Below are 22,269 nucleotides of genomic sequence, written 5' to 3'. Positions count from 1 at the left end.
GAAGATATGGTGGCACCAAGTCTTGTCTGTCCGCACTGTTCAACCCGAGACAAAACAGGTGCCAACCCGTGTCAAACGGTCTTGGCTTGGGTTCAAACTCTTCCAGGGGGTTCCTTAGATAATTTGGCTCCTTTTTGTTATTTAGACCCTGGGGTTTTGGTGCCATTAGCTAGGTGAACACCCCTGATCTCTAGATTAGGGTTGATTTTGGACTTAGAAGGAATGGGGGTGATTCCATAGTGTTCTCCACTTGGGGGCTGATTTAGGGGTCTTATAGGGGTCTTTTTGTAAAGTTCCTTTACTGTCTTTTGTAAACATTTTGGTACTCTTAAACTTTGGATAAGGTTTAAATTATGAAATGTGCATTTGCCTAATCTTTCTCTCAACTAAAGGCTTCAAGAGAGGGGGCCCAAGGTTCAATCCTTCCCTGCCCAAGGTGATTATTGCCTAAAAGCTTGGGTAATGCTTTGGTCCTTGGCATTTCTTAACTCACTCATGCTTCGAAGGTCTTAAGTGCTCCCTCTCCTCCAAGTTTTACCCACATGTGATAATAGGTAGATGTGCCATTAGGAAGCCAGCACCTTGGTAACACCTGGGGTGTTACACTTTTCTTTCGAAATATCTTCGGCGATTTCCTTCCCTTTTTCAGGCACTGTGGCCAGGACTTCTTCTGCAGCAGCAGCAGTCTCCTCCACAGCTAAATCCAAGGGCACTTTATCGATAGCAGATAATGTGCTCTCCAGGTTGGTAGCTTCGGCAGAAGCAGCAGCTTCGATAGCCGGTGTTATTTTTTATGCTGAGGCCGGCGGTGGCGTTTCTTCAATAGCTTGCATAACGGTAACAATCCTTCGCTTTTTTGGCCTAGTCGCCTTCTTTGCTGCCGAAGGCTCTTCCTTCTTCTGTAAAAGCTTCGTCAGTTGCGGCCCCAGTAGACTAAGCAGCTTGATAGGTAAGGATTCGGTCATTACCTTTAAAATTTATTCTACTTCAGCAGCAGAAGGTGTTGAAGGAGTTTCTTCTATCTCAGCCGTTTCAGGCTCCGGAGTTGCAGCCCTTCTCTTCTTCAAAATAGTCACCTTCGGCTCAGGGCTGGATTTTCTCTTTTTCAAAGTTTTTTCATCTTCTTTTATCATCCTAGCAGCCTGTCTGCTCATAACACTGACAACCCTTTTTCTCTTTTGCCCTTCGGCACCCTTGCTTAGTCGTTCATAGTTAGGGTATTCAAAGTTTAAGGCATCCATTACCTGATTCAACCTTCGTTTTGGTCGGGTGCCAAAGGCTGCAGTCATCAGTTGATCTTCTTTTTAGTATAATTGCCCAAAATTTCGTTGCACATAGCCTCAATCATTTCTAGCCACTCTTGGCAAGGCTCTTTGAATTGTTTCTCAAACTTGAAGCGATAGGGCAATCGAACAAGTTCATTTTTTTTTCTTTGCTCCCTTCAGCTTCGGCATACTCCATTCACTCAACGTTGGAAATACCCCGTTGGCTAGGTATTCTTGCACTAGATCTCTAGTGCTGATCTGTTCAGCCACAACCCTGAATTCTGCTACAGCTTGTTGGCATGGTGACCCCGATGACATGCGACACAGGGGCCTAGTCAGCCCGAAGCTTAAAATCAGTGGGCTCATCACCAGCATCTTCAACTTCTCCCTCTTCTTCTCATCTGCCTTGATATAGAACCACTCACTTTTCCAACCAGTTGGCCACTTGGTGCGGTAGCTGAGCACCGGGGCTGTTGGGGACTTGTTCTCAAATGCTATGAATTAAGAACAAGGCAACATAAAATGTTAAATATTAACGCCCTTCGTCCGTTGCAGCATTATCTCCCCAAGGATTTAATGAGCTTCGGACGAAGGCCATGAGTAAAACATCACGAAGGTTACACGTTCGTGATCAAACTTGTAAAACAATATGAAATAAAATATAAAACATGAAATATTATAGAAGGATATACTAAAAATAAATAACATTATTCACATATTTTATTATACGAACTCAAATACTAAAACATAATATTTCGATTCATTTATACCTTTGTCTTGACAGAAGGCAATGATTCGAGCGTAATGTGCTAGCAGTTACAAGATTGCGTGAACAGTACAGGGGTACTGTTCACCTATTTATAGGCACAGGGCACAGCCTGTGTAAAATTACATTTGTGTCCTTTACAATCGACTACAATAATGACACAAAACATCTTGGGTCTTTAGGTCATTTCATCATTAAGTCGGTTCACCCCTTCATCTCGAGATCTATCATTGTGTCGAAGCTTCATAAGTGATAGCTTCGGCGCTGCTCCTGATAGGATCTGCCGAAGGTGTTCTCTTTCTTTAGGATCTTCGGCTACGAAGCATACCCCCAACAGTAGCCCCTTCGCGGTGCTAGATCATTTTTCGTAACGAGCTTGATCCGTGAAAAAGTCTTCTAGGCTTCGGGATGCCGAAGATCCGAAAAACACCTTCCCTGAGCTCGTTGGCGTGAAACGATTAAAATAATCCGCGCGCGCGGTGGCCCCATCTTGCAGCATTTACGCGCGCCCTGGCGATTCACCTTCTCGGACCCTGTGGCCCACCATTCAGCGAGTGCGGGTGCTGTTTGTTCGGTGTGGGAGGCCTTGACGATTCACTTTCCCACCTGCGGCACTATATAAACAGACGGGTAGGTGTGAAGTTACCACAACATTCATTGCTATTGCACTGTTTTGCTGCCGAAAATTTAACCATAGCCGAAGCTTGTTCATCGTGCTCAATCGAAGCGCCGTTTTTGATTCTGCTTCGTCACAAGAGGAAGAGCTTCGGGAAAATAAAAAAGTCAACAACAAAAATTTCAAGAAATTCATAATCAAATGGCAAGAGTTCGTTCCACTGCTAGGGTTGGTCGTGAGGGAGATGAAACCAAAGCTACTGAGACTATTCCGATTTCCGAAGCGATGAAGCGGTCTGGGCTGGTAACATCGGAGGATGCACCTGTAGCTGAAGCAGAGCAGGCTGACGTTGATGAGACTGAGTCTGAAGATGATTACAGCAGCGCGGTGCCAAGTAAACCCAGCCATCTGGATTTTGGAAAATCCACCATCTCCGAAGGTGACTTACGTAAGATGTTGAGTTTGCGCTATTTAAGTGAAGCAATGAAAGAGCTGGTTCGTTTTGGTGGGGAAGAAACTACTCCGAAGCCAGGAAAAGATGAAGTAGTGATCTTCAAAAGTTTCTTTAAAGCTGGTTTAAGATTCCCTTTGAACAAGATGATTGCCGATGTGCTGAAGAAGTTTGGGATCTACCTTCATCATCTAACTCCTAACGCTATCGTTAGGCTTAGCGTTTATATTTGGGCTCTCCGAAGCCAAGGGGTGGAACCATTTGCCAAAGGTTTCTGCCGAGTGCATGAACTTCATTATCAGACCAAGGCTAGGGGAGATGGGCTACATGAAAACTTCGGCTGCTACAATTTTGCCTACCGCAAGACTACAAAATTTCCAGTGATCAGTTACCGAAGCAAGTGGCCAGCTGGCTGGAAATCTGAATGGTTCTACGTCAAAGTTGACGAAGAGAAGGAGAAGCTAGTACAGAGTCCGTTAGAGTTGATCTTCGGAGAGACCAGACCCCTGTGCAACATGACACCAGAGGGTCCAACACAAATTGCTCTAGCTGAATTTAGAGTTATTGCGGAGCATATTGGCACTAGGGACTTAGTGCAAGAATTCTTAGCTTTTAAAGTGTTTCCAACTACGAAAGAGTGGGCCATGCCGAAGCTTGTAGGAAAAAAGAAGGAAGGGGAAATTATTCGGTTGCCTTACCATTACAAATTCAAGAAACATTTCAAAGTGCCTTGCCAAGAGCGGCTGGACACAATCGAAGTGATGTGCAATGAAATACTCGGAAATTATTCTAGAAAAGAAGACCAATTGATGACTACGGCCTTCGGCACTCGTCCGAAGCGAAGGCTAAACCGAGTAATGGATGCTCTGGGTTTTCAATATCCTGACTACGAGCGGCTAGACAAGGGTGCCGAAGGCCAAAAAAGAAAAAGAGTAGCTAGTGTTCTGAATAAAGACGATGAAGAACAACCAAAGAAGAAAAAGCTGGAGTCTGAGCCAAAAACAGGTGTTTCAAAGAAGAGAAAAACTTCGACTCCGAAGCAAAAAGCAATTGATGAAGAAGAAGGAACTCCTGCAACACCCTCTTCTACCAAAGTAGAGGAAATCTTAAAGGTAATGACTGATTCTTTGCCTGTCAAACTAAGTCCACTAGGGCCACATCTGACGAAGCTTTTTCAGAAGGAAAGGGAGCCCGCAAAAACGAAGGCAGATAGGCCAAAAAAGCAAAGAATTATTACGGTGACAGAAGTCATCGAAGGAACACCACCAGGAGCTTCAGCTCTGAAGGCGCCGACTATTGAAAGCACGACAGCTACTGAAGCTGCACCTTCGGAGGCTACCGCAGAAGAGGCCAAAGCCAAAGATATTAATTTAGAAAGCATGGTTGCTGATATAGACAAAATACTATTAAACATGGCCGCAGAAGAAGTCGCCGCAGAAGAGGTTGCCGCAGCCACCGAAGAGACTACGACCGCAAAGCCCGAGAAGGAAGAAATGGCCGAAGACACTTCGGAAGATGAAGCTTTTAACTTTCAAAACTTAGTTGGTCAAGAGTTGACAAAAGCTGAAAAAGAAGAGCTAAAAGAATATGCTATATCTTGCGGGTATCGGCCGGGAGCGCTTCTCTTCGGTGGCATTAATGACGAAAGGTTGGGCTGCGTGCGAGATCAGACCGGCGCGAAGGTTATCGATACTTTATCAAAGAGTATCGGTTTCCCGAAGCTCGAAACAGATATCAGCCGCTACCGACGACATCACATTGTCGGCAGTTTATTTTATTCCAATTTCAAGGTAAACAACTTTTCTCTGACTTTTATTCTTTTCAATAACGAAGATGTTTTCTAACGAAGGTTGTTTGTGTGCAGAGTATGCTGCTGAGCAAAGCTTTGAAAATGCAGCAGGACTTGGAAGATAAAAAGCACGAAGTTATAATTGAGAATTTAGAGAGCAAGATAAAAGAGCAATCAGTTGCTATCGAAAAGAAAGATTTCGAGCTTCAAACAACCGAAAGCTTATTAGCGGAGGCTAAAGCTAAAATAACAGAATTAAATTCGAAGCTTCTCTCTCAATCAGAAAACTTCGAACAAGAAAAGCTGAAGCTTAATGCAAAACTTGAGGCCGAAGTCCGAAAAAGTTTAGATTTGAAAAACTCATTGACAAGCCTTCAGAATAAATGTCTGGAGTTCAGCAATCGATGCATTCAACGGCTGAAGCAGGTGTTCTATTTTGTTGGAGCCAGCAGCGAGAAATTTACTCCTTCGACTGAAGACCTGCCAGGTGCCTTCGAGCATATCGAAGGTGAAATTGATGACCTTGAGGAAGTTATAGCTGGACATGGTGACTTCTTTGCCCTGGTAGCTTCTCGGGGCACAGTTGTTGCTTTTCTGAAGTCTGGCTACGAACACGGAAAGATTATCAATAGACCCAATTTCAACTTATCACCAGCAGATTTGGATAACATTCCCAACCTTGCCCGAAGCATAGCCAATAGATTTATAAAATTAGTATGGACAAAGGGTGGACGAAGCAAAGCTGGTTATGAAGCTCGGAGTCATCTTAAGCCGGTAACAAAAATCATACCTTGTGCTTACCTTTTCCTCCAAACTTGAATTTGGCTTATAATACTTTAATACGTACAGGACGACGAAGCCGAGGCCAAAGCTTGAAGAGTAAAAAGACGAAGCTCCATGTAAACTGACAAAGCTTGAATAGTCTGTAGAAAGAGCTCAAAAAACTCTTGAAATAACTTATGTAAAGAATGATGTAATTAAATTTTACTTCGTGGACTTTGTCCATACCTTGTAATATATTCTTACCTTTCCATCAATGTATAAAGTGCTTTGGTGTGAACGAAATTAACATTTTTGAGTCGAAGGCGAAAAAACACCTTCCTTTCTTTTCATGCACAGCGAAGCATAAAACTGCTTCTTTTCCTTTTTTCGTAGCCTTCTCCTTAGAACCGAAGTAACTGTTTATGTTATGATGATGATGATCCTATGTATGTCTAAATGAATGTTTATGAATGCAAATGTATGATGTAATGTACCGTGCAAATGAATGTCCAAACCCACACATACGAAGCCATAACCAAAGCCTTCGTTCCCTTAGGAACAACCAAAGTCTCTTTGCCATTTATTTTTCGGCTTCACCTCTTATTTTTCGGTGTATCAGCGCTGACTTTTCGCTTTAAGTTCTGCATTCCCTTAGGAACGTCTTTTAAACTTATTCGCCTTCTATTTCGACAGTATCGCGTTGACTTTTCGCGCTTCGCCTTATATTTCGGCGAAATCAGCGTTGACTTTTCGCTGTAAGCTCTGCATTCCCTTAGAAACAACTTTTGAGCAGAAAACTTACGCTGCGCTCCCTTAGGAACGACTTTTTGTAGCTTCATCGTGCTCTGCATCCCCTTAGGGATGTCTTTCGAGCTTCTCCCTGTTTTTTCTTTTCTCTTTGCACTCGATGGTGCATGCTCAGTTTTTACATTTACATCTTTGGGGGATATTTCTCTTGTTGAGCTGAAATAAGAAAAAAAAATTACATGCTATGGCCCCATTAAAAACCTTTCTCCCCCTTTGGAAAGGAAAAGGGTGCCATAGGAAAAAATAGATAAAATAAAAAAAGATTACATCAAGCTACACATAATATCGCCGAAGCTCATCCGCATTCCAAGATCTAGGAATGTCGTTGCCGTCCATATCCTTCAATCTGTAAGAACCGGGTCTTGACGAAGACACTACCAGAAAAGGTCCTTCCCATTTTAACTGTAGCTTGCCTACTGTATCTGGGTTGGCAACTCGCCGAAGTACCAAGTGTTCTGGCTTGATATTTTTTAACCGAACTTTTCTGTCACGCCATTTTATTGTTTCGGCTTGATATTTATTGATATTCTCCATAGCCTGAAGCCTGATCCCTTCTATAGCATCTTTTTCCACAGAATAATCAGCTTCGTCCTCCGCTGAAGCCACTGTTCTTATTGATCCCGCTTTAGCTTCTTCTGGGGTTATTGCTTCATCACCAAACAGCAATTTGAATGGTGTAAAGCATGTTGACCTTGACATTGTTGTGTTGTGGCTCCACACCACTTTGATTAATTCGTCTGGCCACTTTCCCCTAGGCTGATTGAAGATTAACTTCATTATTCCTGTCATTATAATGCCATTAGCTCTTTCGACAAGTCCATTTGACTCTGGATGCCTAACAGATGCAAAATGGATCTTCGTGCCAATTTGCGCACAAAACTCTTTAAAAGCTTCGACATCAAACTGTGTTCCGTTGTCCACAGTAATAGCCTTCGGCACTCCGAAGCGACAAACAATATTTTGCCAGAAAATTTTTTAAACTGTGACCGAAGTTATTGTGGCTAAAGGCTTCACCTCAATCCACTTAGAAAAATACTCTACCGCCACCACGACATATTTTAAATTTCCTTGTGCTGGTGGAAGTGGGCCTAGCAAATCATGGCCCCACCTTTGCAACGACCAAGTGGGCTGTATTAACTGAGTTAGAGACGAAGGCTGTTTTTGATCTCTTGCACATTTTTGACAGCCTTCGCATTTTTGGACTAATTCTGCTGCATCCGAAGCTGCCTTCGGCCAATAAAATCCTTGACGAAAAACTTTTCCTAGCAAAGGCCTAGATCCGATGTGAGAACCACATAGGCCTGCGTGTATTTCCTTCATCAATTCTATACCTTCAGCTCTAGATAAACATTTGAGCAATGGAGAACATACTCCACGTTTGTATAACTCCCCTTCTATTATCACATATGGTCGGGCTCTTGCCTCTATTCTCTTATTATAAGCTTCATCATCTGAAAGGAAATTGCCCTAAAGAAAAGACATGATCTCGGTTCTCCAATCTTCACTATAAACAGGAGATATATTGAGCATTGCTCTTTCAAGAAGTTCCACCGAAGGTGCTTTTATTGTTTCAAAGAATACTTCCGAAGGTAAAGACAGCCCCTATGCCGCTGACTTGGCTAGCAGATCAGCGTGCTCATTTTCTCCTCGTGGGATATTCCTGACAGAAAATCCTTCGAAGGAAGCTTCAAGCCTTTGAACTGTATCCAAATATTTCTCAAGCTTCGGGTCTCTTGCTTTACAACTCTTGTCAACATGACCAGAAATAACTTGGGAATTAGTTTCGAGAACCGCCCTTCTTATCCCCATTGCGTTTAACTTCCAAAGCCCCAAAAGTAAAGCTTCGTATTCAGCAATATTATTTGTGCAGCTGAAATCAAGTTTCACTGCATAACATGTTCTAGCTTTGGAAGGTGCAACTAAAACAGCAGCTGCACCTACCCCGAAGGTTCCCCAAGAACCGTCGCAGAACACTGTCCAGGCTTCGGCATCTTTACTTGCTTCTTATTCCTGAGCCCCTGGCGTCTAGTCAGCGATGAAGTCTGCTAACGTCTGGGACTGAATCGAGGATCTATGCACATAATCAATGTTGAATTCGTTGAGTTCTGTAGCCCATTTTCCAATTCTTCCAGTAGCTTCTCTGTTCCTCATAATATCCTTCAAAGGCTGTGATGAAGGAACAATTATATGGTATGCTTGAAAGTAGTGACGAAGCTTCCTGGAGGCCATTAAGACTGCATATAGCACCTTCTCCAATTCTGTATAGTTTTTCTTTGATAAACTGAGAACTTCAGAGACAAAGTACACTGGGGCTTGCTTTTTAGTTTGGCCTTCAAGCTTCTCCTGGACAAGCGCCACACTCACTGCAGAGTGCGAAGCTGCCACATACAGCAACAGAGGAGCCCCTGGCGCTGGTGGAGTTAGCGTCGTTAGATCGATTAGATACTGCTTCAGTTCTTCAAAGGCTTTCTGCTGAACTGATCCCCATTGAAAGACTTCGGCCGATTTCAGCACTTTAAAGAATGGTAAATTTCTCTCTGCTGATCTGGATATAAATCGATTCAAAGATATGCTGATCATCCGAAGCAGTCTTCTCCCTTCTGTACTTGTATTGCTCACAAGCTTCGGCTCCATCTATATTATGGATTGCTTTTGAATCTGTCCAGTTTCCTTCGGCCTTTCTGGCAGCTTCCTGACTTCCATGAATAGCAATAGGCCCTTGATCCGAAGGTATCTTCATGCAAAGATATGCTGGATGAAGAATTGCTTCAAAAGCATTGAGTGTCCCACGACCAATGATTGCATTGTATGGGTATTCCATGTCAACAATATCAAACACAACTTGCTTAGTCCTTGTATTGTTGACAAATCCGAAGGTCACCGGCATCGTGATCTTGCCGAGTGCTACAATCTGCCTTCCTCCGAAGCCACAAAGAGGGTGTGTAGCATCATGAATCTTATCCTCTGGCTCTTGCATCGGTCTTAAGGCTTTAGCAAATATAATATCCGCTGCACTGCCTGTATCAACCAGAACATTGTGGACCAGAAATCCTTCGATAACACAAGAAATAACCATAGCATCATTGTGAGGGTAATCCTTGAGCTGAAGGTCCTCTTGGGAGAAGGTAATTGGGATGTGGGACCATCTTGACTTGATGAAGGGTCCTTGCACCCCAACATGTTGTACCCTTCTCTGTGCCTCCTTCTTCTCCTTCTTTTTGGCTGGCTATGAGCATGAACCGCCTGTTATAGGGAGTACCAGCTTCGGAGCCGAAGCAGCTCCAGCTTGATTGTTGAACGAAGCCATCAGCTCAAAAAAGTGGAAGTGAGTTCACCGAAGGTGGGCGCCAATGTTGGTGATGAAGACATCCACACTACTGATGCATCTATACCAATACAAGTACCAATTTCTGGTCCCATTACTCGCGCTCGTGCTCGTCAACTCAACCATCAGGTGATTACACTCTTGAGTTCATGTCCATCATATTTAGACCATGGAGACCCGTGCACTCTTGTTTTGCTTAGGAATCAGGGAGAAGACCGAAAGGGAAAAGGATTTGAACATGCTGGATTCGGACTGCAGAAGAACACCAACTTGTGACGGTCACCACGGTCAGATGCGGGCTCGGATTGGAATGTTCAAGCACAACATGGAAAGCTTATCAAGTCTACTTTCATATGGATCCGGAATTATAGTCATATCTGTTCTGAGGCCGCCGTAATCATTGTTTTCTTACCGAGACATTTCCTGCCTTTTCTGCCCATGGTGCTGTGTCACCCTATTTTGGCCCAATGGGTCGTGTATCAAGTTAGGTCCATTAGGGACGCATCCTAGGGTTGCAGCACGACCCCAATACCCTTGTGGTCGTCCTCCCATGTTTATAAACCCCCTAGCCGCCACCAAGAACAGCGGGTTTTGTTTAGATCAAGTTTAGCTCTCGCTACTTGCTTGTAAGCGCGCGTGCTGGTTCAGCCGCCCGTCTTCTTGTCTTCGGAACCCCACCATATTGGAGTTTGATTTTGAAACCTACATTTAGATCTGGTAATTCAGTACTTGTTCTACTTGTTCTTGCTAGTTCTTCGATTGCTTGCAGGACGAGTGCCCTAGTGGCCAGGGTGTCACGCTCCACAAGATCGTGACAGCCATAGGAGGTGGTGTATCGGTTGCTAAGGCGCAGCGTCTTTCGAAGGCTGTAGTCGGGCCGTGAACGTCGTCTCTTTCCCCAATCGAGTTATTCTACACCCTCTCATCGAAAGATCGGGCAATCACCCAACGGGTGCGCATCAGTTGGTATCAGAGCAAGGTTTATCGGTGAGAGATTTACTTTTCTTCGCTGTTTTCTTATCTCCTATAGTCCAGAAAAAGCCAAAAAAAATAGTAGATTAGTTTTACCGCAATCCTATAAACCATTGAGCATTTACTAGTACTACTTAGTTAGGGCTTGTTGAGTTTTTGGTTGCATCGGTTGTGTCGAGTTGCTGGTCTTAGTTTATTCCTTTAGAGTTTTGAGTTCTACCACGTTTTGGTCACCACGAGATCCACCATCACCAAAAACATCTCTGGTTCGTTTTTGCCACCACGGATACATATCATATCCGATTTTGAAGTTTAAATACAATCTGGAAAGCTTATCTTATCTTCTTTCCAACGGATCTGACCTTATCTCAAAATTCGTTCTGAGCGCTCCGCAATCATCGTAGAGATTTCTGGACTTTCTATATTAACAAGATTTGTTAAGTCTGATTTAAAGGGGCTGTTAGCAATATCTTTATTGTTTGGGTTGTCATAGTGAAAAAAAGGGTTTAGGCCCCTGCAAAAAAAAACAGAAGAAGAAGAAGAAAAAAAGAATAGAAAAGAAAAAAAAAAGGAAAAGAAGAAGAAGGGGGCTGAATCTCTAAATCTGTTGTTTCTCTTTGTGCTGTGCTAGTTGTTCTTTTTCAGTGACTACCTTTGTGCCTAGGCTCACGTCTCTAGCCTGGTTTAGCCTAGGACCAGCACAGTACCACCGTTGAACGATTATTCAGCTTGCTTTTGTAACTAACATGGTACTAGTGTATTCCTTGCTTCAGCCCACCTACAACTCTACATATTTCGACTACAGTTTGACAGGTCGTGTTGCTGCGGCACCGATACACTTATTCCACGGTTGCAGACTTGTTGGTTGCTGACCCCTCCTGTTGTGCAAGGTAAGAATTGGTAAGAGCTTGTGAGGCAGGTTGAGAGTGAGCGCCTTGCAGTAGCTACATCCTAATAGTTGTAGAGTTTTTATTCCTTCACATTTTTTTCTTGTTGCCTCTGTTCATCTAACCATGGCAGGATTGGAGGTTGATGATGCTTCTCGTAATATGCCACACTCTCCTCGCACCAAGGGTATCATACAACACTTTGTAAGGCTGGTGAAAACGCACACGGAAGGTCTTGATAATGACATGCAGGTGACGAATGAAAAGATGGGGCAATTGGAGGCCACACAGATCGACACAAACACCAAACTTGCAAATGTGGAAATGACAGTTGCTCATATTGACAAGAGCCTTGTCGCACTCTTGAGGCGATTTGATGAGATGCATGCTAATACCAATGGTGGGCGTGATGAGGGCGCCGAAGGTAACTGGGATGACTATGTTGCTGATACTGAACAAGATGACCAAGAAGCACCTAATCGCCGGCGACTACGTACTAACCGTAGAGGTATGGGTGGTTTTCGCCGACGTGAGGTACATGGTAATGATGATGCTTTTAGTAAGGTTAAATTTAAAATACCTCCTTTTGATGGTAAATATGACCCTGATGCTTACATTACTTGGGAGATTGCGGTTGATCAAAAGTTTGCATGCCATGAATTTCCTGAGAATGCGCGGGTTAGAGCTGCTACTAGTGAGTTTACTGAATTTGCTTCTGTTTGGTGGATAGAACATGGTAAGAAGAATCCTAATAACATGCCACAAACTTGGGATGCGTTGAAACGGGTCATGCGGGCTAGATTTGTTCCTTCTTATTATGCACGTGATATGTTAAACAAGTTGCAACAATTGAGACAGGGTACTAAAAGTGTAGAAGAATATTATCAGGAATTACAAATGGGTATGCTGCGTTGTAACATAGAGGAGGGTGAGGAATCTGCTATGGCTAGATTTTTGGGCGGGTTAAATAGGGAAATTCAGGACATCCTTGCTTATAAAGATTATGCTAATGTAACCCGATTGTTTCATCTTGCTTGCAAAGCTGAAAGGGAAGTGCAGGGACGACGTGCTAGTGCAAGGTCTAATGTTTCTGCAGGAAAATCTACACCATGGCAACAGCGCACGACTACGTCCATGACCGGTCGTACACTAGCACCAACTCCCTCGCCAAGTCGACCAGCACCCCCGCCTTCCTCCGGCGACAAACCACGTGCATCTTCCACAAATTCAGCAACCAAATCTGCCCAGAAACCAGCAGGTAGTGCCTCTTCAGTAGCCTCCACGGGTAGAACAAGAGATGTTCTGTGTTATCGATGCAAGGGCTATGGACACGTGCAGCGTGATTGTCCTAATCAGCGTGTTTTGGTGGTAAAAGACGATGGTGGGTATTCTTCTGCTAGTGATTTGGATGAAGCTACACTTGCTTTGCTTGCGGCTGATGATGCAGGCACTAAGGAACCACCCGAAGAACAGATTGGTGCAGATGATGCAGAGCATTATGAGAGCCTCATTGTACAGCGTGTGCTTAGTGCACAAATGGAGAAGGCAGAGCAGAATCAGCGACATACATTGTTTCAAACAAAGTGTGTCATTAAGGAGCGTTCATGTCGTTTGATTATTGATGGAGGTAGCTGCAACAACTTGGCTAGCAGCGACATGGTGGAGAAGCTTGCACTTACGACCAAACCGCACCCACATCCATATCACATTCAATGGCTCAACAATAGTGGTAAGGTCAAGGTAACCAAGTTGGTACGAATTAATTTTGCTATTGGTTCATATCGTGATGTTGTTGACTGTGATGTTGTGCCTATGGATGCTTGTAATATTCTGCTAGGTAGACCATGGCAATTTGATTCAGATTGTATGCATCATGGTAGATCAAATCAATATTCTCTCATACACCATGATAAGAAAATTATTTTGCTTCCCATGTCCCCTGAGGCTATTGTGCGTGATGATGTTGCTAAAGCTACCAAAGCTAAAACTGAGAACAACAAGAATATTAAAGCTGTTGGTAATAACAAAGATGGGATAAAATTGAAAGGACATTGCTTGCTTGCAACAAAAACTGATGTTAATGAATTATTTGCTTCCACTACTGTTGCCTACGCCTTGGTATGCAAGGATGCTTTGATTTCAATTCAAGATATGCAGCATTCTTTGCCTCCTGTTATTACTAACATTTTGCAGGAGTATTCTGATGTATTTCCAAGTGAGATACCAGAGGGGCTGCCACCTATACGGGGGATTGAGCACCAAATTGATCTTATTCCTGGTGCATCTTTGCCGAATCGTGCGCCATATAGGACAAATCCAGAGGAAACAAAAGAAATTCAGCGACAAGTGCAAGAACTACTCGACAAAGGTTACGTGCGTGAGTCTCTTAGTCCGTGTGCTGTTCCGGTTATTTTAGTGCCTAAAAAAGATGGAACATGGCGTATGTGTGTTGATTGTAGGGCTATTAATAATATCACGATACGTTATCGACACCCTATTCCACGTTTAGATGATATGCTTGATGAATTGAGTGGTGCCATTGTCTTTTCTAAAGTTGATTTGCGTAGTGGGTACCACCAGATTCGTATGAAATTGGGAGATGAATGGAAAACTGCTTTCAAAACTAAGTTCGGATTGTATGAGTGGTTAGTCATGCCTTTTGGGTTAACTAATGCACCTAGCACTTTCATGAGATTAATGAACGAGGTTTTGCGTGCCTTCATTGGAAAATTTGTGGTAGTATACTTTGATGACATATTGATCTACAGCAAATCTATGGATGAACATGTTGATCACATGCGTGCTGTTTTTAATGCTTTACGAGATGCACGTTTATTTGGTAACCTTGAGAAGTGCACATTTTGCACCGATCGAGTTTCGTTTCTTGGTTATGTTGTGACTCCACAGGGAATTGAGGTTGATCAAGCCAAGGTAGAAGCGATACATGGATGGCCTATGCCAAAGACTATCACACAGGTGCGGAGTTTCCTAGGACTTGCTGGCTTCTATCGCCGTTTTGTGAAGGACTTTAGCACCATTGCTGCACCTTTGAATGAGCTTACGAAGAAAGGAGTGCATTTTAGTTGGGGCAAAGTACAAGAGCACGCTTTCAACGTGCTGAAAGATAAGTTGACACATGCACCTCTCCTCCAACTTCCTGATTTTAATAAGACTTTTGAGCTTGAATGTGATGCTAGTGGAATTGGATTGGGTGGTGTTTTGTTACAAGAAGGCAAACCTGTTGCATATTTTAGTGAAAAATTGAGTGGGTCTGTTCTAAATTATTCTACTTATGATAAGGAATTATATGCTCTTGTGCGAACATTAGAAACATGGCAGCATTATTTGTGGCCCAAAGAGTTTGTTATTCATTCTGATCATGAATCTTTGAAACATATTCGTAGTCAAGGAAAACTGAACCGTAGACATGCTAAGTGGGTTGAATTTATCGAATCGTTTCCTTATGTTATTAAGCACAAGAAAGGAAAAGAGAATATCATTGCTGACGCTTTGTCTAGGAGATATACTTTGCTGAATCAACTTGACTACAAAATCTTTGGATTAGAGACGATTAAAGACCAATATGTTCATGATGCTGATTTTAAAGATGTGTTGCTGCATTGTAAAGATGGGAAAGGATGGAACAAATATATCGTTAGTGATGGGTTTGTGTTTAGAGCTAACAAGCTATGCATTCCAGCTAGCTCCGTTCGTTTGTTGTTGTTACAGGAAGCACATGGAGGTGGCTTAATGGGACATTTTGGAGCAAAGAAAACGGAGGACATACTTGCTGGTCATTTCTTTTGGCCCAAGATGAGAAGAGATGTGGTGAGATTTGTTGCTCGTTGCACGACATGTCAAAAGGCGAAGTCACGGTTAAATCCACACGGTTTGTATTTGCCTCTACCCGTTCCTAGTGCTCCTTGGGAAGATATTTCTATGGATTTTGTGCTGGGATTGCCTAGGACTAGGAAGGGACATGATAGTGTGTTTGTGGTTGTTGATAGATTTTCTAAGATGGCACATTTCATACCATGTCATAAAACTGACGATGCTACTCATATTGCTGATTTGTTCTTTCGTGAAATTGTTCGCTTGCATGGTGTGCCCAACACAATCGTTTCTGATCGTGATGCTAAATTTCTTAGTCATTTTTGGAGGACTTTGTGGGCAAAATTGGGGACTAAGCTTTTATTTTCTACTACATGTCATCCTCAAACTGATGGTCAAACTGAAGTTGTGAATAGAACTTTGTCTACTATGTTAAGGGCAGTTCTAAAGAAGAATATTAAGATGTGGGAGGACTGTTTGCCTCATGTTGAATTTGCTTATAATCGATCATTGCATTCTACTACAAAGATGTGCCCATTTCAGATTGTATATGGTTTGTTGCCTCGTGCTCCTATTGATTTAATGCCTTTGCCATCTTCTGAAAAACTAAATTTTGATGCTACTAGGCGTGCTGAATTGATGTTAAAACTGCATGAAACTACTAAAGAAAACATAGAGCGTACGAATGCTAGATATAAGTTTGCTAGTGATAAAGGTAGAAAGGAAATAAATTTTGAACCTGGAGATTTAGTTTGGCTGCATTTGAGAAAGGAAAGGTTTCCTGAATTACGAAAATCTAAATTGTTGCCTCGAGCCGATGGACCGTTTAAAGTGCTAGAGAAAATTAACGACAATGCATATAGGCTAGATCTGCCTGTAGACTTTGGGGTTAGCCCCACATTTAACATTGCAGATTTAAAGCCCTACTTGGGAGAGGAAGTTGAGCTTGAGTCGAGGACGACTCAAATGCAAGAAGGGGAGAATGATGAAGACATCCACACTACTGATGCATCTATACCAATACAAGTACCAATTTCTGGTCCCATTACTCGCGCTCGTGCTCGTCAACTCAACCATCAGGTGATTACACTCTTGAGTTCATGTCCATCATATTTAGACCATGGAGACCCGTGCACTCTTGTTTTGCTTAGGAATCAGGGAGAAGACCGAAAGGGAAAAGGATTTGAACATGCTGGATTCGGACTGCAGAAGAACACCAACTTGTGACGGTCACCACGGTCAGATGCGGGCTCGGATTGGAATGTTCAAGCACAACATGGAAAGCTTATCAAGTCTACTTTCATATGGATCCGGAATTATAGTCATATCTGTTCTGAGGCCGCCGTAATCATTGTTTTCTTACCGAGACATTTCCTGCCTTTTCTGCCCATGGTGCTGTGTCACCCTATTTTGGCCCAATGGGTCGTGTATCAAGTTAGGTCCATTAGGGACGCATCCTAGGGTTGCAGCACGACCCCAATACCCTTGTGGTCGTCCTCCCATGTTTATAAACCCCCTAGCCGCCACCAAGAACAGCGGGTTTTGTTTAGATCAAGTTTAGCTCTCGCTACTTGCTTGTAAGCGCGCGTGCTGGTTCAGCCGCCCGTCTTCTTGTCTTCGGAACCCCACCATATTGGAGTTTGATTTTGAAACCTACATTTAGATCTGGTAATTCAGTACTTGTTCTACTTGTTCTTGCTAGTTCTTCGATTGCTTGCAGGACGAGTGCCCTAGTGGCCAGGGTGTCACGCTCCACAAGATCGTGACAGCCATAGGAGGTGGTGTATCGGTTGCTAAGGCGCAGCGTCTTTCGAAGGCTGTAGTCGGGCCGTGAACGTCGTCTCTTTCCCCAATCGAGTTATTCTACACCCTCTCATCGAAAGATCGGGCAATCACCCAACGGGTGCGCATCAGTTGGGGACTTGTTCTCAAATGCTATGAATTAAGAACAAGGCAACATAAAATGTTAAATATTAATGCCCTTCGTCCATTGCAGCATTATCTCCCCAAGGATTTAATGAGCTTCGGACGAAGGCCATGAGTAAAACATCACGAAGGTTACACCTTCGTGATCAAACTTGTAAAACAATATGAAATAAAATATAAAACATGAAATATTATAGAAGGATATACTAAAAATAAATAACAGTATTCACATATTTTATTATACGAACTCAAATACTAAAACATAATATTTAGATTCATTTATACCTTCGTCTTGACAGAAGGCAATGATTCCAGCGTAATGTGCTAGCAGTTACAAGATTGCGTGAACAACACAGGGGTACTGTTCACCTATTTATAGGCACAGGGCACAGCCTGTGTAAAATTACATTTGTGTCATTTACAATCGACTACAATAATGACACAAAACATCTTGGGTCTTTAGGTCATTTCATCTTTAAGTCGGTTCACCCCTTCGTCTCGAGATCTATCATTGTGCCGAAGCTTCATAAGTGATAGCTTCGGCGCTGCTCCTGATAGGATCTGCCGAAGGTGTTCTCTTTCTTTAGGATCTTTGGCTACGAAGCATACCCCCAACAGGGGCCTTCATATCCTTGCGATACACGAAGTTATAATAGCCAAATTTTTCATGAAGCCCGTCTTCTCTGGCCTTCGTTTGGTAATGTAGCTCATGCACTCGACAGAAAGCTTCAGCATTTGGATCCATTCCTTGGCTTCGAAGGGCCCAAATGAAGATGTTGAGCCTAACGATAGCGTTAGGAGTCAGCTGATGAAGATATATTTCATAATTATCCAAAACTTCCCCAATCATCTCGTGAAGCAGAAACCGCAACCCAGCTTTGAAAAAGCTTTTTAAAACTACTACTTCGTCATTTTTCGGCTTTGGAGTGGTTTCTTCGCCGGCAAAGCGAATAAGCTTCTTCTCAGTCTCCCCGAAGTAACCCAGCTTCATCATCACGGGCACATCAGCCTCAGAGACAGTAGATTTTTCAAAATCCAAGTGACTGGGTTTTGCTAGGATTAGAGTGTTATAGTCTTCCTCTTCTTCATCAACATTTTCTTCCTCGATATCAGCTTTAGCAGTATGTGCACCTTCGTTAATGGCCCCCTCTATCACAACCAATCCCGATTGTCTCATGACTTCGGAGATTGGGGCTGTCTCGGTGGTTTCGGCCTCCTCTCCTTCACGAGTCACCCTTGCAGTTGAGTGCACTCTGGCCATCTGATGTTGAATCTCTTACAAGTTTTTATGAAGCTGATGATTTTTACAGTTTTGACAAAGCTCTTTCTTTTGCCGAAGCTAAGTCAAGATGATGCTTCGCTCGAGAATGCAGTGAATAAGCTTCGGCTATGGTTAAATTTTTCAATAGCACAACAGTGCAATGGCAATGAATGATGTGGTAACTTCACACCTACTCGTCTGTTTATATAGTGCTGCAGGTGGGAAGGTGAATCACCAAGTTTCCCGCTCGCCAAGGTTCCTGCACCCGCTGAACAGTTACTCGCACTTACTGAAAGGTGGACCACTCGGTGCTTGGAGGAGAATAGCCAGACCGCGCGTACTCATCGCATGATGGGCCACCTCGCGATCGGAATATTTTAATCGTTTCTCGGCAATGAGCTCGGAATATTTTAATCGTTTTTTGGGCTACTGTTGGGGGTCTGCTTCGTCGTCGAAGGTCCTTTAAGAAGAAACACCTTCGAGAGATTAGCATAGAAGCAAATATAGCACTAAGGTACACGCTCGGCATAGGACATGCCTTGAAACGAAGGGCTGCACCGACTTAAAGAGGAAAAGACCGATCGACCCATGATAATTTGTGTCATGATTGTTACTAGTTGTAAAGGACATAAATGTAATTTTGATCGGGCTGCGTCTCGTGCCTATAAATAGGTGAACAATATCCCTGTACTGTTCACGCTGACTGGTACCTGCTCAGGCGTCACGCTTGAACTCTCACCTTCTGTCAAGCCAAAGGTACAAATGTAATTCAATATTGTTCTTATTTATCCATGATGATATAAAAAAGATATATTCATGATGTTATATGATTATTCATGTTATTTCTCATATTTCATATGCTTCTTCTTCCATTAACACACACTGTGATGATGAAGGTACGTCCTTCATGACCTTTGTCCGAAGATCGTTATATCCTAAGGGAAATAATGCTTCGAAGGACGAAGGGCGTTAACCATTAACTTCTTTTTGTGTTGCCTTGTTCTTGATTCATAGCATTTGAGAACAAGTCCAAACCAGGCCCAATACTGAACGTGAAGCGGTATGCAATACTAGCCGTTAGATGAGCGATCTAGGGCCAGGATGTAATGGAGACGTGCACAATCCAGACCGCCTAGACTGGATCCGACGGGTCCGGCACCATCGTCCACCCAAGCGTTCCCAGTGCGGCGGTGCCAGAACCCTGGCGCGGTGGCGCCATGGCTGGGGCAGGGCGCCATATGCCACACCGGTCAACACCAGATGAAACTAACCCTAATGTGATGTTATGCTCACGGTGAATCTATTCGTGGGTGACTTACCAGGTATGGAGGAACAGATGTTGCAGCTCACAGCACGGCACAGATGTTTGGTGGTGATCACGGTGAGGAATTCCCGTTGCCCCAGGGTTCGCGCACCCGATTTCTCCCCTGCACACGACCCACGCACACACCCGAACGCTCGGGACAGGATCACCGACGCTGAGCGGTGGCAAAGGCAAGGGTTGACGACGGCGTGCACCCGACCCGAGCAGCACCCCAAGATCTATCACACGGTAGTAGCAGTGTGGTGATTTCGTGCGAGGGGAAAAGACAGGAGACGGCGCAGGAGCCACGGGGAGGTCTTATACCTAGGCTGAGGTGGAACCGAGCCAATCCCCACAACGCACGCGATCTGTTGCAACAACCCGCCGAAGGAAGGGGAAGGCTCCGACGGGTGGGCCCAACACGACAAAAGAAGAGATGGTAGGCGCGCGATTACCAGCGGCTACGAAGTGGGCCTACCTGCCAGTTGGCGCTGATGCACGTGGGCGCGGAGGCTGGGCTGGCTCGGTGATGTGGTCGGCTGGGCGGTAGAGGCGCAAATGGGCCGGCACCGGTGGGTTCGGCCCAAAGCGCACTTTTCTCGTTTTCTTTTCTTTTATGTTTTCTTTTCTCTTTATTTTTGTATCTCAATTTTGAATCCAAGTTTTGTTGTGAATTTTTTGTACCTAGATCAAATGTACAAGTTAAAAATACCAGTATGAAAAGGATATATTTATTTATATATAAGTTTCTTTATAATGTATCCTCTTTTCCTTTTTCTTTTCTATGTTATATTCAATTTCTAAATTGCAAATTAGGTTAAACCTCATCCTCATCATCAATATATTATTATTATTAAATGCACAAACAAATAAACTCCAACATGATGCACTATTTCCTTTATTTAATATATTTGTTAGTAGTCAAGATGACCCTATGATTTGAATATGCAAAAATGGGGAAAAACAAACAAGTAATCAAATAATCCTTTTTATAATTCTAAATTCTTATACATTTTATCAATCCAATTAATTGTGTATTATAGTAATCCTACCCCCCTTAAAAAAATCTCGTCCTCGATATTTGTAAGAAAAGGGATGTAAAAAGCCTTATTTATAGTTTACTTTTAATTTCTAATTAGTTTAAGAATAAGAAGTTTCTTGTGAATTAGAAAGTGATGGATGTCTATATGTATAGCCATTTTATTATGTAGGATAAAAGATAGGAAGGTTAGGGCAAGAATAGCCCGGGGGTAAGACAGTTTATGGTGAGAAGAACTCCGTGTTGTATGGTAATGCATCTAAAGATCAAGTTTGACTTCTCTCCTTTCTTGATGAGGTTGATCTTGTCTTTTTCCGGTCTTGGTCTCATTGAGTCGGGGTCAGTGTATATCATCGAAGTTGGGGGAGTATGGTTAAGATAGATATAGGTGAGATAGACTACATGATGTTGGTCAAAATCTTGTTTGATGTTAGGTGGGGATAGACAGATTATGCAATTCATCATGACTCTACTCGTTGAGTTAGATCTTTTTGCTCTTGGTTGAGTTAGTTTAATGTACTAGGTTAAATTAATATAGGCTAATAGGGTCTAATCTATGTTACCAGTATTAACTAACTTGTTTAAGTAACTCCCTTTGGATTGGATCATATTAGGTTAGGTAGGGTCTAGATTAGATTGAATATAACTAGATTAGACTAGTTAAAGTTAGATAGATCTACCAGGGTAGGATATATAATATCAAGATATGTTAAAATCTGTGTTAGGTTAAAACAGAGGGGTTATGCAACTATCTGATGGATAAGGTAGTTGCATAAGGTCAAGTTGGTCTGTCGTTCTTAATTTAGTGCAGAGTGAACTAAGTTAAAACATGTTCTATAGGAGTAGAGTCTCATTTATTTTACCACTACTAACTGGTTAAGTGACTGACATTAGGTTAGCTCAACTTAAGGTTAGACTTCGTTAGGTTAGATTAACCTATTAGTTTGGACCACATCTAGAATAAATTGATATGACTATTTTAGACTAGAAAAGATCTAAATAAATTTTGGATTTGCTCATGGTTGTTATTCTAGAGTGGGATAAATATATTAATTAGGGCAACATGAATCCGTAAGGATAAGGTAGAATCTTTTGAGGTCAGTTAGATCTATTATGATGACATAAAATCTTTTCAAGATAAGATGAGTCTACTAAGGTAATAAAGTATCTTTTAAGATAAGATGGACCTATTAAGTTAGATATATTTTTAATGAGGGATAATCTAGTTGTTGGGGCGAAGGCGAACACGCCACCCTTCGCTCTACGACT

This window comes from Zea mays, chromosome 8, assembly GCF_902167145.1.
Source record: "Zea mays cultivar B73 chromosome 8, Zm-B73-REFERENCE-NAM-5.0, whole genome shotgun sequence".
Classification (NCBI taxonomy): domain Eukaryota; kingdom Viridiplantae; phylum Streptophyta; class Magnoliopsida; order Poales; family Poaceae; genus Zea; species Zea mays.
The sequence above is the reverse complement of the archived record's forward strand: the minus strand, read 5'-3'. Positions refer to the sequence as shown.